The sequence below is a fragment of the Alligator mississippiensis genome, chromosome 1 (genome assembly GCF_030867095.1).
Source record: "Alligator mississippiensis isolate rAllMis1 chromosome 1, rAllMis1, whole genome shotgun sequence".
NCBI lineage: Eukaryota > Metazoa > Chordata > Crocodylia > Alligatoridae > Alligator > Alligator mississippiensis.
The window spans coordinates 130,252,411-130,272,085 of NC_081824.1; the positions used below are offsets into that span (position 1 = coordinate 130,252,411).

A 19,675-nucleotide genomic window follows, 5' to 3' on the forward strand; every position below is an offset into this window, starting at 1 on the left:
CCATTTTAAGAAGCCTACAAACAAAGAAATGTGTTGGTTAGATCTGTGGAAACTGAGATTTTTTCCACCAAACATTAAGTCACTTGGACATTTCCAAAATGTGATGTTCATCAGATGGTTGTTTTGTTGTGTTTTTCTTTTATTTTTTTGCCATCTTCATAGGAATGGAAGGGAAGGGAGAGCTTAAAAAATTCCAAGTCCAGATCTTAGATACAAAATAAAGTTGATACTTTACATTTAAGATTTAAGTTATTTAGATTTAAAATAGTAATGATTCCTCTCCATAGGAGAGCTTAAAATAGGCTGTCAAATGACTTCTGGAGATTTAAACTTGTTTTATTGATTTAAAATTTCTAGCCATTCTAGTAAAAAATTTCTCCATGCTGTCACAAACTTCAGAGCATAAAACCACCACAAGGTTAGATTATCAATGAAGAAAAGAGAATGTTTATCAACATTGGATGTTTAGCAACACTGAAGTTTATCAAGCTATTTTAAAAACGAAAATAAGATGAAAAGAGTAGTGGTGACCACACTTGGAAAATTCTTCTAACTTTGTTTTGGTTTTGGGTTTTTTTTTTGCCAAAAGCTAGATTGAGAACAGAGGAAGGAAAACATTCCCTATTACTGGGCTTATGTATACCATATAGAGTGTGTTTTCACGTTCTATGGCATGTGGATGCTTGTTTCCTGTGAATCTTGGATGTGCAGCAGATCATTCCATATTTGAAAATTCCTAAACTTATATTGTTTTATTTTTTTTAACTTGTGTTCTTGAAAAATAATGTATGCTTTAAACATAGATATATATCTGCAAGATTTTAAAACAAAGTTTTTTGAGAATCCTAATGGGATGTGCGCAGGGCTGTCCCTAGGGAGGTGCGAATCGAGGTGACTGCCCTGGGCCCCCGCGGAGTTGGGCGGAGCGGCCGTGGCCCCTTCTGCAGGGCCTGCCTAGTGCTAGTGATACCACGCCACTGCCGGCTTTGCGTCTGGCCACTTGCCACCCCCTGCCCCCCCGCCGCCACTGCTGGCCTCTTTGTGTCCACATCCCACACAGGCTGATTTGCCCTGGGCCCCGCCATCTGCTATGGTTGTCTCTGGATGTGAGTGTTGCTGTGTGATACAACCTGCAATAACTGTCGGATTTTCTCAACATTTTGAGATTTCAAGCAAATTTTCTGAATTAATATAAGCGCATTCTGAGTTGAGGGATGTAACAGGTACAGGCCCCTTTTGCCTTGGTCATTTATCTTGCTTGTTAACTGAATTGATGAGGTGCCTCCTTAACACTTCTCCAGAAAACCTGCCCCAAAATTTCCATTGTTTAAAGAAAGTTCAGGAAAGTGAGTAAGTTGAAAGTAATAAGGCTTTATTAACATTTTTGTTCTTTTATTTCAGCTGTACTTTTACATATTTGCATTGCATTTGGAGAGACTAAGCTGTGAAGATGACATTAGCCAAAAGTAAAACCTGCTTTCTGAACTTGAAGACCAATGTTTTTGAACTGGGAAAATAGACCATCAATCTCTGATGTCATTCTAGAGAGCAACTGACAATCCTGAGACAGGATCAGGAGCTTGAGCCACTACCTTTTACTCTCGGATGCTAACACTTAACTCTTTTCAAGACTTGTCTTTTTGTTTGGGAAAAAAATACAAAAATTGTGACAATTTCTGTCTGACTGACTTCCATAGCCTAACCTGAAAAGGAAGCTGGTAATGCCTAGTTTCTGTTCCAGATTTTCCTCTTCTAAAAAGCTTTCAAAACTGAAGTGTAATTCTTTGCATATTTATATGTATATCTTAAACTTAGTTTGACTTTAACATATTTTTCTCTACCTTAGCGTTAAATACAATATGATGTACACTTGCATTACACAACGAATGAGATGCTAAGTGCATGTGACCATGGTGAAGCACTGTGAGTGAACTATGGCAGGCCACAAATCATCTTTGTGAATTTCCACTTAATATACGCTCATGCTGTAGTCAAAAGGTGAGACTAGAGCTAATGCAGACATACCTGGGCTGGCTTTATACTAACAAACGCAGGCATTGTTAACAGGCTTGCCGTGGCAGCAAGTGGCTCAAAGATCACAAAATGCACCCCATGCCCTGGGTGAATTCTTAGGCTGCCGTGTCTACCCTGCTATACATTCCTGAGCTTGCTAATTTTATAGCTAGGTTAGGTATATCTGTGTGAGCAGTCTTCCAATGGCATTGGTGACATACATTTAAAGGATGTGAGAATTGATATTTAAGGCAATACATTGGTAGCTGTTCTTGCTTCCATTAAAGAACATTTGTGGTCAAAAGGTACAAATTCCTATTTGGAAACCTACTGATGTAAGTTATTAAGCAGAAATTAATTTTGAATGATCTCTTCTAAGTACCAGGAGTGAGTGCACTATAATTGTATTGTATTGAAAACATTTAAAGTTTGCTTTTTTGCAATGTAATAGTTCTAAGAACACCTAGTCCATAACAATTCTATGCTTATCATAACATTTCAAACTGTTCACCAACCCTAAAATGGCCCTCATTTGCTCTGCTTAAATCTGAGACAAAATATTTAAATGTTTTAATGTTGTAAAGAAAAGGATCAACTTACTTATATTTTTTTGCATTCTAATGCTACCCTGTGTCCTGGACCACATAAATGCTGTGAAATGAGACTTGTTCTGTAACAAAAAAGGTTTGGTAGATACTAGATTATGCCCACTTTATATTTTTGCCCACTTCTTTTCAGAGCAGTGTGTTTCCTAATGCTCATGTGCATTTAGTAAATTGTGATTTCTGGGAGTGATTTAAATGAAGTCTTTGCTTATACTTCTGTTTGTTTCAAGACTTAATAGACCTCCAACACAATATTCCTCATTGCCAGGTACAGTAAACTCTCCGGTAACTGGCACCTTACAAGCCGCATGTTCTGTTAACCGGCATGCCAGCCTGTAAGGAAAAGTGAAATCGGAAGTGCTCACTGTGGCACTTCTCATTTCTCTGAGCCCGCATAGCCCGAGTCAAAGCAGCCTGAGCTGCTGAGCCCCCACATCCTGGGGGCATAGCAGGCTGCACAGGGCCCACAGGGCCCATGGGAGTGTTGGCAGTGCTGTGGGAGGGGCGACGATGCTGCGGGAGGGGCGGAAGAAGCAGCGGCCCCAACAGGCAAGGACGCCTGTTCGGGCCACTCAGTTAACTGGCATATTTTGTTATCTGGCATCCCCCATTCCCGGGGGATGCCAGATAACAGAGCTTTTACTGTAAAAAGTTACAAGTATAGATCAGCACAGTCACTAAACAGGCCTGGCTTGAAATATTAAATAATTGAACAATAATTAACTGTTGAAAGCATTCTGTACTTGACCTTCTAGGCACTGAATATGCATAGTGGGCAAGTCCATACACTTTTTGTTCTGATTTCTAAAATGTTATACTTTGCACTTTGTAAACTTCACGCCATTCAGGTTGAGCAAGATGTTAACCAGTAGCTTCACTGTCCTACCTGTATAGTAATTTATTTTAAAATGAGCTGTTTCAGTGTACCAAATGTTCTTGTTATGGCAGGTGCTTGCCTCTCCCAGGGGCTGCACAGTGAGCAAGCAAAATTTGACTCATTGCACTGGTGCAATTGCACCATCTGGTGGTTGTTTTCTGTAACTTTTATTTTATTACTCAGAAAAAAACTATTAGCCAACTAACTAATTCACTGCTTGCAAGTGGACATGGTGGGTGTCTCCTAAAATTTGTATAGAACCACATCTTGCACAACCTTTGCTAATATAAGATGCCTTGAGCCAGAAAGTTTTTATGCAACCATTTCATTCTATTGCCAAGGGAAGAACCTAAACATAGATTCTTGGTTTATGCAGATTACTGTGGAAAGTGCTCAAACAATCGCCACAAAGTATTGGAGTAGGACAGTATTGGTCATCAGGAGTTAGTAACACAAACTATTAATCAGTGTCTGCAGTAGTCTCCATCTAAGTGGTCATAGTTGTTCTCTGAACATTTTGAGGGAGGTAGACTTTGTACTTTAAAAAGCAAAAATTATAATTTTTGTCATTTTTCCATATCTCACTTCATGACTCCCTGCTGTTCTCCATGGAACAGAGCTTAAATTATTGAACCCATGAGCTAGTAGAATTAATTAATTTTATCTGCTTGCTTTTCTTTGAAAAAAAAAAATCTGCCTTTTCCTTCCTGCTGAAGGTTTTAACCATGGTTTAATATCACTTGAAACCTAAACATGAAAGGCTATCTGTTCTGAGATAGGAGCCGGTCTTTATTTTGTAACTTGTACCACAGACATGTGATGTTACAGTAAAAAAGATCTAATTTTATATATCTTTATTCTAACTCTAAAGAGCAACTAAATACTCAGAATCTTTCAATTCTTTTGATGAATTCCGTCATAGTTAACAGAGTTCAATCATGCATGTGAGATTAGGGGCTCCATATAAATGTTTCTTCGAGAATATCTGATATTGGACTTTAAACAAATATGTATCTACTCTCCATTATAAGGACTTTGACCTGCTACCACACCAGGGACATATACACATATATACATAATATGCAGATTTTAGAAAGAGGCACGTGTCATTAATAGGCTGGATTCTGGAAAGACTCTTGAAAAGACAAGTCTTTTTACGTACGGAAAAGGTCAGCTATTCACTACAAAAAAACTGGCGGTCAGTGGCATGACTGGTCCATGACCTATATTAGCAGAGACATGATAACCAGAGTTTTCACAAGAGTGGCCAAATATAAAGACTTTTCTTACCTCACAGCAAAACGTATATGCATTTAAAATTGACTTCAAATGATCCTGACCATCTTTGTCAATGATTAGTGGCAGCTTTTTCCCTTGTCTTTGGATAATTCTGATAACAGCTGTTGGTTCTCGGAGGCTAGGTTGCTTGCATTAATTGTGCTCGTTATAACACCATGCAAATGTGAAATTGGTTTAAGTTTGTACAAACTGCATACCTATGTATGGCAAGCCATATTGCAATAACTGCAACAGGTAAAAGGAAATACTAGCATGACCTATGTAATCCTGATTCTAATGTTTGTAGTTCCAAAGCTGTTAATAATATGTAAAGTTAATTCTTGTCTAAGGCTCATTTAAATGAAGCTAGCTTTATCAACATGTAAATTGTCTGTTGGTAGGGGTTGAGAAGCAAGGGCTTAAATCTTGCTTGTTTTTTATATTAATCCAGGGCCTATGTAAGCAATGCAACAAAATGTAAACTGTATAACCCATGTTTCTTCTTGTAACTGACAGCTATAAAACATTGCACCTGAAGGTTTTCCTAACGGGGCAAGGAGTTTATTTTCACACAGATACTACTTTGTTCCAGTGTATTGCTTTGGCCTCTGAAAAACTCAGTTGATGCTGCGACCTTTGGTTGTGCTTGAGCTCCAGGCTTGCAGCTTCTTCTAATGTATTGAGTTAAAAAGATTTTGATTTTCTATTTTGTGTTTTTAAGGTAGATTTACATTGACTGAATAAAATACAACCACAAGTTCGTTCTAATGTGTATATGTGTTTCAATTTTGCCATCCTTCTTGCTAATGTGTTCTCTGATTATTGATTCATCTCCAGATGGGAGACTCAGGTTTGCCTATTGACTGATTTAAAGTTGCTTAACATCATCTCATTTCCTTTCGATGTAAATAGAAGGAAACATTGAATCTGTAAAAGACTGAATCTGTTGGCTATGTGTGTGCATGCACAAATGCAAATCTGTGAAAAATGTTGGTCTGTATAAGAAGTTGCATCTGAAAAAAAATTGCCTAGGTTGAATTCAAGATCAGTGACTGTATTTAGGGATCAGGAAAACCTGTAAAATAAATTTTGCACCTTATTAGTGTGACTGAAGTCAGTCAAAAATAAGGCAGCAATGGGATTAAAGCTCAGATTCATTAAATGAATTGGTAAAATCCTAAGGCAGTGGTTTTCAACCCTTTTTCATTTGCAGACCCTTAAAACTTCCAAATGGAGGTGTGGGTTTGTAAGTGTGGGTATTCACATACTTTTGATTGATCATAGCCATCTTTTGCAGACCCCTTAGCCATAGTTTGCAGACCCCCAGGGGTCCACGGACCACAGGCTGAAAAAACTTGTCCCAAGGTATCTATCTTATTTCCAAAACATATCCTCAAATCCATCCTGGCTGGTTTTTAATTCTAGAAGTACCTGACATTCTGTGCTAGGTACAGACATTCAAAAACCTTGAAGCAGAATTGATCTAGGTTATACAGTTTTCTGTCAGCAACTTAGTTTAGATTGGTAGTGAACAGAACACACATTCGCCCTTTGGTGGTGGGGGTAGGAATCTTAAACCAGGTTTTGCCATTTTTTAATCAGTCTATGTGTGCCAAACTTCTGTTCTCTTATGGGCATTGACTGGTTTTCAATCACTTACACTGGAAAAAGTCTGTACCTGGCCCTGAAGTACAAACTTTTTTTAAAACTGTACTTTTAGGTATGCCCAGACGCACCTAAATCTTGACAGACCTGAGTAATTCAGCACCAAAGCCCCAGCAGGATCCACAAACTACACATTCCTTTGCCTCTTTCTCCTGAGGGGCTCAATCTAGTGGGTGTGCTCTGAGAAAGAAAGCTTACTGCATTTGTCTCAGCACACTACACAAGGGGAAGTACAACTATCCTTCAAACGCTGACATTCCCCATATCTTACACTAGTGGTCGCCACCCTTTTTAAGCAGGAGTTCACCTTTGGCATTTAAAAGCAACCCAAGATCTGCCGTGCACTGCCACCACCCCCCTTCTCCCCCACCCAGCAGGTAAGTCTGTGTGGAGGGAAGGTGGGGGAACAAATTGAGGCAAAAGGAGAAAAAAATTTCTGGGGGCAAGTACCCCAGCAGGTAATACGTCCCACCCAGCCGGGGCCCCGCTCAACTTACCCCTGCTCCTGCCTCTTTGGCACTGTCCCTCACTGTGGGAGCTCAGTCTAGCCTCACCCCTCCCTCCCCTCCCCCACGGGCTGACCTGCTGGGCTGGGGCACGCGCACCCATGCATGCGGACACCCCACCCCAGCCTCAGATCAACTCCAAGAGGCTCCGAGATCTACCAATGGATCAAGATGACCACTGCCCCCCCCACACACACACCACCGTGGCCGCCTGTGTGAGCTCCCCATTTGGCACCACCACACCCCTGCCACCGCCACATGTGGGTGGTTGCCATGCTCCCCAGCCTCCGGGGGCATGCGTCATTCATGGTACATGGGACACCTCAGTTCAGTCCCCTCCTCTTGCTGAGGGGATTCAAACACACATCTCCCACCTTGGAGGAGAATGTCCCTACCAGTAGGCTCTGGGCCATTTAGGATGGCTGCATGAACAGCAGGTTCCTTTACTCCCATCTGTTGAAGCTATTCCACTCGATAGAAAAGAATTAAAAGGCCATTGGGCATGACAAACAGTGAGTGAAAGAGCATGACTATAGCTTAATGGCTATGGCATTCATCCACAGGGGAAAGGAACAGCTCCTCCTCCACAGCGGAGCCATTGTGCCTTAATCAATGACTGATTTAAAATACGCAACAGCTCTGGGAGGAAGGAGAGCCCTACCCATTGAACTTGAGATTCATACTCCACTGTTTTCCTGCCCTTTGGCCCCATGAACCTTCCTTTACGTAAAGTGAAACAGATTCACTAGGAAGGAGTGCAAGTGCTGTTACCCACTCTCCACCACAGCTTGGGGATTAGGGAGCTCTCTGGCAAGGTGTGTGTTGGGAGAGGGGCGGCTTTTCATTCTTCTCTGGCATTCATGCCTAGAATGGAAAGCGTGAGTCTGTTTTGAAAGAAAAGGCGGGAGGGTTAACCTTCAGGCAAAGATTCAAAACTATAAAATCCAAGTGGATGTAGATGCCTCCATGCAGTCCTGAATAAGGTGCCTTTTCCCTAGAGAGAGAGATTCAGGATCTAAGAAACACCATAATCCTCAGAATTTCCTATTGATTAATTTAGTTTTCTCTCCTCTCAGCATACCTGTGCTTGTTTTTCCTATTTCAGGGCCATATATTCCACTACAGGGGCCAGGTAAGTTATGCCTTGCAACACTGCATTGCTGTGCTGAAATATCTGTGGAACAGGTCCTAAATTTACAGAATGCTAAACCTTCAATTGTCTCAACCAATCTGCAGCTTTCCCTGCACTGGTGCCTTAGATCAAAATGTTGCTTGTGCATTTGAACAGCAAGGACATCAAACACTTTCTCCCTTGTTTGAAATGATGCATAAAAATGAAAAAGAAGGGATAAAAAACCCTAGAGGCATAAAAGTTGGGGTTATCAAATGGCAGATGAGAAGCTGAGGTGTGAGGGGAAAGACTTTTGAAATTTGTTTCCCTTTCCCAAGCTAGGTGCAGTAACTCGAAGGTACTTCCTCTTAGCCCAGGATATGCTCATTGAGATGGTAAACTCTGCCTTTGAAAATGTTCTACAGTTATATGGACCTTATCACCATTGGCTCTGAGCAACTAGTGAGAATATTGTTATTCCTTTATAAGTGGGAAGCATCCTCATCACTCCTAGTCTGAATCACCTCAAACTGGATTCCACTAGACGGGGTCCTTTCCTCAGTTCTTCTCAGAGGCCAATGTTACTACTTCCTAGTGAAAGAATAAGACATGGGAATGGACACTATAATACGCTATTAAGAGTGATGTGTGGCAATGGTGACTGACTGCAGTGGAGTATATCAATTTATGTCAGCTGAGAGGTTAGTCCAACAGGCTAAGTACAGTCAAAAAGCCCAATGCTGAACTGATTCAGTCTTCGCAGGTTAGTCTAAGCTGCATAGATTGAACCAATAAGCAAGTGAACAGACATTCACTTTCGAGTCTGGAAATACATCCACATGCCTGCAGTGGCCCAGGGCAGAAGTTAGGGCAGGGGTGGGCAAAATGTGGCCTGCAGACCAGATGTGGCTTGCCAGGCCATTCTGTCTGGTTCGGGCCCCTAAAAAATTTAGAAAATTAATATTTATCTTCCCCTGGCTGCCTGTCATGCGGCCCTCGATGGTTTGTCAAAACTCAGTAAGCGGCCCTCCACCCGAAAAAAATTACCCGCCCCTGAGCTAGCGGGTGCTAGAACATGCCTCCCTGTTTAGCTGGAGCAGACAGCTTGGGCCAAGACTAGACTGCCCACTCCGTGAGGGGGAGGTTGCAGGGGAAGTACAAAGCATCCCGGGATGCTAGGGGACTGAGTTAACTTGAATCTGGAGGGGAACTGGGACACAAGTTCAATAAACCAATTTAACCTGAATTAGTTACGTCTGATACTACATCCATCCAGATTTATCTTAAACCAGTTTGGCCATTTTGAAAACAGTTTATGTGCACTGAACTTCTGTTGTGTTACAGATTTGAACTGGTTAAGGATCACTTATACTGGTTTATGTGTAATTTCTGTCCCTAGCCATAATGCCTTTACAGTTAACATATTTTGTTCTGGAGTCCATATATATATACCAAGGCCATCCAACTTCTTCACAACAGAGGCCCAATTATTTTTCTAGCTGCATATGTGGGAACCAGGTGGGAAATAAACTTTGTAATGTTATACAATGAGATATAGGTTAATAAAGCAATACTTCAGTTAAATCATTGATTAAATAAGAGTTGGCACGTGCACAGTGCTTTCCATCTAAACCTCTCAGATGCTCTGCAATCATTACTGCCCCTGGCAGCAGGGACCATTTTCATGCTACAGATGGGGAATCTGTGGCAAAGGAAGGAGGAAAGGAGAACTCTGTAGCACAACTGGCTCTAAAAACAGGGCAGGTCTGCAGAGCTACTGCAAAAGGCTGCCTGTTTGGTTTCTTACAACCTCCACCCCTGCAGGAGTGCTCCAGCCATACAGTCAGGCTGACTAGAAGGTGCTAACATGAAGTTGAGGGGAAAAGATGCCTCCCTTCTGGCTCTGCAGGGGCAGTGCTACTCAGGGTTAGGGATAATGAATCTCTGCCTTTCAGCAGGAGTGCAACTACAGGACTCCACTCTCTTCCAAGGTCAAACTATGAGGCTGTGCTCAGGCCTCTCACACCCTCCAGCCTGGAGCCCAGAGCTAATTAAAGCGGACACCATGAAGCACCACTACAGCCGTACCGCTTCACAGAGCTAACTTGGGGGCATCTCTGGTGCTGCTTTGTGCCCTGTAGGCACAGCTGTGGACCTCAGTTGCAGATGAGATGAAAACCACACTGTGGGCTAGACCTAGCCCATGGGCTGGCAGTTGGACAACCCTCATTCTCAGAAAAATGGGAATTAATTAACCCATGTATAAAACAGCCATTGAACAAGGCAGGGGAGATTTGAACAACAACCCCCTCCCCTCAACATAAGAGCTGGATTTAGATGTAAAGCTATGTCTAAGGATACCCTGCTTCTCGGGGCTTCTCTGGCCATAGAGCCATGGTGGTCACCACACCTAGGGTAGGAGCAGGGCTTTGAGGGCTGAACGCAGTATGTGCACCCTCTGCCTCTACAGGGCTCAGCTCTATGTGCCTGAGGGAAAGTGTATGAGAGTCAGGGCTCCTGCAGCGGCTTAGCTCTTATTGCCCTACTCCTTCAAATACATTAAGGGCCTGCAGGGGCTTTTCCAGCCCTTGGTCTTCACAAACATCTATGGGCCAACTGCAGCAGGTCCACATACCCAGCAGGTGGCCTGGGTGGCATACTAGGAGAGCTTCATCCCTTGGGGGCTGGCTGGCATTTTTCATGGCTGTTTATTAAATAATGAAAAAAGCACCAGCTCCTTCAGCATTTCATCACTGAGAGCAAGTGCTCCGCTCTACAGGCTCCCTGAGGCCTATCATCTAGAGCAGATATTCCCAAACTTTTTATAATTGTGTACCACCCTTCCAGATTTACCAGCTGCCCTCATCCCCCTACTAGCATACATTTGATATTTTAACACTTTAAATGCCATTTATTATTATAATGGAAATTAAATCTGCTATTACACAATATCTCCAGTGTACCCCCCAGGGAAGTCTTTCATACCTCCAGGGGTATGTGCACCACAGTTTGGGAATGCCTGACTTAGAGAAAAACACAAGCAAGCAGTTTAGGACAGGAATGTGCAGCTTGGCAGAGAGGCAGCCTTCATAGTAGCAGGGGTGCACCATTTGCCTGCCATAAGAAGTAGCACCAAATTTAGCAATAGTATATCGCAGCCTGCCTGAACTGGGCATGCTCCAGCCCAGGGTTGACTGTACTTAGGAACTGACATAGAAAACCTCTGCCATCTGTGCTCAGTGACTTCCTGCTGGGCCTGGAGGAGCGCAAACTACCTGATTCAAATGAGAAATAATAAGGGCTGGATCTGAAGAGTGGAGGGGGGAGAGTGGGTTGGGCCAAAGGCCTTTCTTGGAAGATAAACTGCCTTGCAAGTCCAGCAGCTTGCATTATTAGGAAACGTTAGATTTGTGTTAACTGGGCTGTTTTGTGCATGTGACTGTCTAGTGGCTGTACGGTTTCAGTCTGCATTCTGCTATAAGGCCCTTTCTCATGCAGTACACAGGATGGATGGTACTCACTAAATGAGCAGCCCTTTTATAGTTTATCCTTATTGCTCAGTGTGTGGCCCCATGCCTCATTTACAGTGTACCATCCAAAGCCTTCTCTGAGTAAGGCCTTTGGGTTTTCTGTGCTCTACCATATATCTAAGCATTGGTCTCCAATATTATTACGGTGCTGAAACCCATATAAATATTTAGAAAGCTTGGCCTCAGATATTACGGTGATGAAATCCATAAAAAAAATAAGAAAGTTTGGAGATAGGATGAAGATTTGCCCCCACAGTTGAAACCCTTGTGAATTAAATCAATGTTCTACTTGAGCAGTGCCTGCAAGATGAGTCCTTTAGCTGGTTGAGTAAAAGGTTTTTGGGTGTTTTTACCTGCTGAAACAGCCTTGGTTTTTGGGCCTGAGAAGACTTATGCAGCATATGTGGAGAATAGAATCTGGATCATTTGTAGGGTTAAGTTCCTTAGCTACTACTAATCTGAAGGTTTGCACACCAGCTTGGGGAATATACAGCTATAGCAAGCAGCAGCAAAGGACCACCATGATGGGGCAGCAAATAGCTGAGCAGGTTGGCTTTTATTTGGTAACCTGATGCATAGTGGGTTGACCTCCCAGTAGTCCTAACTCTCATGCATTAATTTAAGAACATGCTTATATTCTAAGATCAGGACAGGAGCTCACTTGTCTCATTTGTCCCTGCATTAGACCTGATTAGCTGGGGCAGTTGTGCAGAAGGATAAGAAATAGTTAAAATATGATTCCTCCCTCAACTTCAAAAGGGGTAAAAGAATTGGATAAGGGCTTGGAGTGACAGTCTGACAACCCAGTGGGATAGCGCAGAACTCAAGAAAGGTTCAAGCCGGCCAGGCCTTCTGGATTTTGCTTGCCTCTTAGGATAGAAACTAAGTTCAGCTAGAAAAGGACCTTAGCCTTCAGAGGTTGAGGAACCAACTGTAAAAATAGAGGTAGCTACTGTAAGTGTAAAGTTACGTGGGCATCCAAGAATTCAAAGGGAAAGTGGAGAATAGACTGAAAAACACTGGAGAAGAATGAGCAACTTCTGGATTTCTAATTGTAATGCTTGAGTAAGTTTACAAGTGAAGAGGTTTAGGAAACCTGTACCAAGTCAAGAGAGAGCTGACTAGTTGAAAGAATTCCACAAACAAGCTTCAGCAGCCATGTCAGATGTGGGCCAAAGCATGTGAGTAACTACAATTTTTACTTTTAACTTGCATTTTTCCCCTAAGCCTTCTATTTATTGTGTTCATTTACAAAAGATTTTCCAAGATATTGCTGAAGAAGTATCATAAACTATTTCTACTCCACAAGGGGTTATAAGCCCTTGTGGAGCCCACAAAAAAATTAGGTGCCCATTGTTGGGTATGGACAGTCAGAGTTTTCTATCTGTTCTGCACCCTTTGGCCTAACCCCTGTTTCCAAAGGACTGAACTCATTCAGGGAGGCTTTCTTTTCCCAGCATCCTTATCTGTCTTGTCTATTTGATATTTTTTTCCTTTTTTTGTGTGGGAGCAAAATCTGATTTCACCATCACCAGTTGTGTCATTCAGCAGTCTTGTGATTCTGTTATACTAAATGGCTGAGAAAGTGGGCAGCAGTGCAGGGAAAATTTTAGAAAAGCCTCCAATAGTTTGGCATCTGAGGAAAATTAACTTTCTTGGGTAGCCCACATGATTTTAGGGATAGCAAGGATAGGACAAGATTATCAGGCAAAAGCGAGGTGGGCGGTCACAAATCTAGGAGCAGGTGAAAAGTGAAGCTGGGAAGCTGAACTGGTGCTAAAACTGGGGTGAGATCCTTTCAAGAGTGCTATGGGGTGCCACACAATGCTAACCTTGTTAGGTGTCACAAGATAAACCCAGAGATGTTACATAGGCAGACAAGGTTCCTTGGGTGAATCTGATATCTTTTATTAGACCAACCCAAATAGTTGGAGAATAGTTATTAAGCAAGCTTTCGGGTTCAAAAACCCTTCGTCAGGCTAAGGAAGTTTCAGCAGTTGGTGTGTGCTTTTCCACCAACTGCTGAAACTTCCTTAGCCTGACGAAGGGTTTTTGAATCTGAAAGCTTGCTTAATAACTATTCTCCAACTATTTGGGTTGGTCTAATAAAAGATATCAGATTCACCCAAGGAACCTTGTCTGCCTATGTCCTTAGACCAACACGGCTACAACCTACACCCCTGTGAGATGTCACATAGGAATATATGGTCTTAAAAACGAATTGCAGTCTTTCTGAGTTGTTTGCAACAAAACAATTGCTTAATTATTTTTCTGTAGTCAAAACAGGAGTGAGCTGGCAGTTTTGGAGGGGTGCCTTGAATTTAATGAGGGGTGCTTTGAGTCTAAGGAGGCTGAGTACAACTGGTCTAAACAGAAGTGGAATGAAACAAATGTCTTCCACCAACATCCTCACATCATGCTGGGGAAACCTTCCCATCAAGTACCTACTTGTGTGATATTAGCAACTCATGAGGACCGAGGATTTAGTGTATTACTAGAAGCTGAGGGAGCTCTTGGCTACCTTTTTTTCTTTTCTTTAATATGAAAAAACCTCTCAATCCAAATATCCCTCAACAAAATTGCTCTCCAGTGATGATACACCATGATAAAGCTTTGGTAACCTCAGATGCTGCGTAAGTGGATGAACAAAGGATGGTGTTTGTGTCCTATAGACAGAGAGAGAGAGAGAGGCATTCATTTTCTGGTCCATAGCATGCTTCCTTCATTAAGCAGCCTATAACAGAATCTATGAACAGTTTAACTGTTGGGTCCTACCCATACTGTAAAATCAATATTACCAACCGTCCCTGCTACAAATGCTGCTGTTCCCCACCAAGCAGAAATGGATGGGAGTGAAGCAAGCTGCAGCTGGGCATCCAAACTAGGCTACAGACCAATGCTCTGTCTAGACCAGGAGCACTGTTAAAGTAGGTGTTACTCCTTTTTAACTGAAAGATTGAATGATGAACTAGCTATGTCTGGGGAACTGACATGATGTAAGGGTCCCCTGACACCAGTGATCTTGCTGCACAGAGATGTTAGGTATGAAGATGTAAACACAAGCCATGTCACAAATGCACACGGCTGTGGAAGGATTTGAAAATGACTTCCAACCCAGTAGCATGACAGGATATATATGACCTAATCTCTCTCTCATTTTTAATTTCTGTGATTGTCTTGAATGACGTTCAGTCTGCTTTCCCCAGGAATGCAAACTGAACTAAACTCAGTGTATCCTGGCAACAAGGCTACAGGAGCCAGAAATTACATAGATGTTTCCCATGTCTTTCAACTATAAACCCACTTACAAGGGTATAAGGAGGTACTCAGGCTTCAGCTGGTTGAAAGCCAGCTGCAGGTGGTCAGCAGCTAATAGCCTGGAAGGTGAGGAACCAGCTGAAACTGCTGCCCAGGTAATAAGGGTGAGGCTAGGAAGAGGATTAAGAGTGGAGAGGAGAGTAGCTAAGTTGTAGTGCTGGGAAGAAGTAGAGAGCTAGTGTGGTTCCCTTTCTTTGTCTGAAGTATGGTAGAAAGTTTTGGTTTCTTGTTTGGTTAGTATATGTATATGTTTTTGGGTTGGTTAATTAGTTTATGATAGGTAGGAAGCTTCAGAGCTGGAAGGAATGAAAAAACCTTTGCAGCCTGAAACCAGTTGCCTCCCTTTGCTAAAGCAGCAGGGTAAGGAACCTGCTTACAAGGGCAAGAACTCACTCTGAAAGGAAAGATTTGAAATTGACTGAATTGATTCACTGAGAGTAGATTAACCATGTGCCCTTAGTATTAACAGGACATTCAAGAAATGGATAGGATGCAGGATCAATGTGCTCTAAGCTTGTCTCCTGTCAGTCTCTAAACATTTTCTGTAGTGCTTTCTCATCAGCCCAATTGTTCTCCAGCTTCTCCTGCCCTGACCACGATCAGTTTGTTTCAGTATGACCTGACCTTCTTTTGAGCCTCTCCTCAGGCCTGTAATCAAAAAAGGAAAACCTAGGAAAGCAAATGGATTGCTTATTTAGCAGTGGAAAAATACTGATGTGCTTCATGAGGAAACTATACAAATTCAGAAATATGTCCAAGAGAAACAACTTGTCTAAAATAAATAAAAAATGGGAGAGAAACCAAGTAGAACAGATTTAGTATAGTCTCTCAAGGGGTTTAATTCAACTTCTTTAAACTTTGCCTTTCCTTGAATACCATCATCCTTCCTGATGTACTTCTTCAAAAATTCTTGGCCTTCCTTTTGCTGGGAAATCAAAATCCCAGTATTTGCTATTTCATTATGTGGGTGCCTCTGCTGCTTTGTAGGCCTGATCAACATGTCACAGGGTACTATATCTCTTGGAATTGCTAATTAAATCTTTGGGCACCTCAAGACAGGCCCTCACATCACTAGCATATGTCCCCTCTGCCATATAAACTTGACATGAGGGAGCGAAATGATAACTCTTGGAATGTTCCTATTTTATTTTTGGTAGAACATAGGAGGATGTGGGGGGAAAGGTGCTTGGGAATGTCTAGATAAGGATGAACTAGGGGCAGTGATATGCAAAGAGAAGAAGGGATGATGCGAATAGCCTTGGGATGCTTGTTGGGATTTTTTTGCAGTAAGCACTCAAGTTTGCTCTTAAGTTCTTTCATAAAGCAGCTTAACTAAAGTGAATCTGGTAGCTTCAGTCTGGTTCCAGGGAAAGATGTCTTAAGAGAAGCCAAAATTTGGCATGGACAACGGATTTCTCTCACTGCTGACCAAGGTAATGCACATGTGTAGGACAGTATGCAAAGACATACAGCCTTTCACTATGCCTTCCCTGGTCTGTGCCTAATTGGTATTGTATTATCTAGAGTTGACAGTCGGGAATCTTTTACAGACAACCCATGTTCACTGTTCATAGTCATGTTGTAAATGTTGGACGATAGCTCTACAAACGTTTGGGCTTTTTATGCTAACTGACAACCTTGATCTAAAAGATTTCATCATGAAAACAGTACAGTAACTCATTTTTTTTCTCTCTTTTTTGAGTTGCAGTATGTTCCTGGTGTCCAATTCCGTGCCTTCAGCTTCTCCCAATGCTTCATGGCTGTGAAACATCTTTAGCCTTTAAAGAGACAATAGTTAAGTGACAATTCCTGCTTCTTTACCAAAGTTAATTTCTTTATTATCTTGTTTATTATATTAGGGGATGGAAGGTTTGAGGAATATGGAAACACCTGGTAACATGCTCAGTGGCAGGGCACTTCAGTTTTTTATCGTTCTTGTGCTGAGAAGGACCAGTACAACTCTCCAGAAAGCAAAGATACCTCTTATACAAAGCCAGTGGTGCTCAATCTTTTGGACCTGGATGAATGACATGAGGCAGGTCTGCAGGCTGGATCCTGCAGGTGGAGTCAGTCCGCAGGCTAGATCCCGGATGGGGTGGGCTCATGGGGTCAGTCTGCAGGAGGATCAGCCTGGCCCTCTGTGCTGGATGCAGCCCATAGGTTGAGTACTGCTGAATTATACTATTTGGCAAGATAGAAAATATCATAAGTGGTAGCAAACCTGAGAGAGCGATTGTTTTGCAACATTGAATGGTATTTTTAATAAACTAGAGTGTTTGTAGAAGCTATTTTTAGAAATAAGATGTTGAATAGAAAGTATTTGCTGATGTACAATTTTAAGCCCATTAAAGCTGAACAACTAAAAAACAGAGACTTTTCTAAAGTAATTTGTGGTGGTCTTTTACAGGAAGCAGCAGCAATAATGTTGTTGCTGCTAAAAATTAATAAAACTGTCTCCTCTCTTCCCCCTCTCCAGCACCCCCATGAATCATCATCCCCTGTGTGACTAGTGACATTGCTGGGAAACTAGAAGGTTATGGCCAAAGGAATACTTAACATAAAAATGACAAAAATTAGCTCATTATTTATATTGTGCAGAGAGATCTTAATTTTCAGCAGCCCTGCTGCTTTCATTCACTGGAACTGGTGGTGTAGGTGCTTTACTTTCTGAAATCTGGCCATCAGGGTGATAGCAATTTGTTTTGTCACTGATTCATGCCAGCCTGCTAGCAATAATTATACAGTGAGAATGCAATTCTGGTCCCACTCTGTCCTGTTGTCTTCAGTTGTACCAGGATTTTGCTCTATTTAATATTTCCTGAAGTACCCTTTTCCCCTCATTTGAGAGATCCTCAGCTTTATTACTTTAAGTGAATGAAAGAATTTTGAAGAGGAAATGTAAGGTTTTCTAGAACTACATACATTAACACCAATTAGATTTTTTTCAAACTTTCTTCTATATTATATCTGTGCTATAAAGGTGTAATTTCAAAAGTAAATTTCATAGTGCCTGTGTAATAACTTGCAAACGATTTTTCCACAGGTAATGTCCTGATTTAATGATTCTGTAGACTGAAATGTTTTTCATTTAGTCTGAAGGATGAGAATAGGCCAAGTAAGCACTGGTGTGTTTGAGAGCTGCAGTAACTTGGATGTAATTGCTCAGTTCTAGACAAGAAATGGGTATTCAAAAAGAACTTGCATAAAAGGTACACAAATGTACAAAACAAGTTCTTTCCTTTTTTTTTTTTTAGTGAGGTTGCTTCCCTTCTTGACAGGACTGCCCCCTGAGAGATGAGTCTGAACAGCCAAAGATATTTTTAATAAACCATTGCTATCTTGAAACCACTCTTATTCTGACTGGTTTTTGACAAGATCTATTTTTCCCTCCTTTCTCTGTTCTCCTTTCAAACAGACCATTAAAACAAGTAGAGATTAATTTAGAAAAAGAAACAGCCACAGTGTCAGGTAAAAACCCTTACAAAGTTTTAAACTTGCAACATTGAAAGCAGAAGATACAGAAAATATGACGTTTTAGATAATGAGATATATACATCAGTTCAAAGGGGGAGTCCTCCTGGAAGGAGGTTTATAGTGTGCAGTTAATTCTCAATTTCAGTTCTGTCAATCTGATATGACACTTAAGCAAGTTTAGAAAGCCACTATTCATTTATATAGAAATGGGTTTTAATAAGATATATGGTATGCTTCTCTTGGCTCTTGGATAGCTTCAAAAAGAGCCCTCTTGGATAGATCAAGAAGCCAATAACCTTTAAGATCAGACTCAAAATAAATCACATTCAATTTAATTCAATTTTTATTCAATGAAATGATGTATAAAAAACTTACAAACTTGCGAACTTAACTATACACAAAAAATGATACTTGATTTAAATGTATACACAGAGCAGAGCTGTGGTTCATGACTTGCCCTCTCCATCCCACCCTCCCCCCTCTGCCCCCCCCCCAAAACACACACTGCCTCCATTTATGATGGAGCGCTTATTCTGTCTACTTAAGCCTTCTATTGGCCCAGTAACTTTTCAGTGGGCTTCCTTACTGCTGTCTGCTTAGTTTTTAGGCTATTGGCAAAAATTCCGGGCATCTATACAAAATAAAAAATAAAAATCTTCAACTTGATTTTTAAACACAAAGATGCAGCGCCATCCTGAGTAGTAGCTAAAACTACTTCTTGATCCTCTCAGCTGTTGTGTACTTTGTCTTGGGGGTCTTATGTAATGGGAGTCCCTTTCAATAACAGGAGTGACCAGTCAGCACTGCAAATTCATTTTAAAACCATGATCCATAGCCATCTTTCCCTCTTTACTTTCTATTAGAAGGTGCCTGCTACTAAATGAAGGGCCAACCAGTGTTTCTGTGTTTGTTTTTTTTACTGAACTCATGCAGTTAGACCCCAAAAAGTCTTGGAGGTTCCTTGCATGAATACAGTGATCAAGTCTCTCTTCCCTTTTACCAGGAGTGACTCTAATCTATGGCTACTACACTTGTGAATGTAGCACTGGTTTTTGCACAGCGCTCACCGGCATATCATTTCTCTATTCTCTAGTTTCCTTCGTGTCTTCGGTGACAACACTGTTATATGAATTTCCATTCAACAGGATAATAAAAAATGCACACAGTCCGGAGCAGTTCACATGTAATTAAAAAATAACTTGTGTAATAACTGATCAGTCAAACAATCATAACTAAAGGACTTCTTTTGTTGAACTTGAAAGATGGCCAATTGTTTAGAAAGTATGTGTGCACCTAGT

General features: G+C 41.5%; 1 protein-coding gene and 1 long non-coding RNA gene across 5 annotated transcripts in view; both read left to right on the forward strand.

The window, feature by feature from the left end:
- Positions 1-5,534, forward strand: part of AKAP12 (A-kinase anchoring protein 12) — a 112,371-nt gene extending 106,837 nt beyond the window's left edge. For all 4 annotated transcript variants that reach the window (XM_059714042.1, XM_019488320.2, XM_019488323.2 and 1 more), the window contains one exon: positions 1,402-5,534. The gene's annotated coding sequence lies outside the window, so the exon portion shown is untranslated. The remainder of the gene's footprint in view (positions 1-1,401) is intronic.
- A 6,805-nt stretch (positions 5,535-12,339) lies between these two features.
- LOC109283406 (uncharacterized) lies at positions 12,340-17,272 on the forward strand. The gene is made up of 2 exons (XR_002090568.2): positions 12,340-12,766; positions 16,612-17,272. It is a non-coding gene; the product is annotated as an uncharacterized LOC109283406 (long non-coding RNA).
- The last annotated feature ends 2,403 nt before the right edge of the window (positions 17,273-19,675 follow it).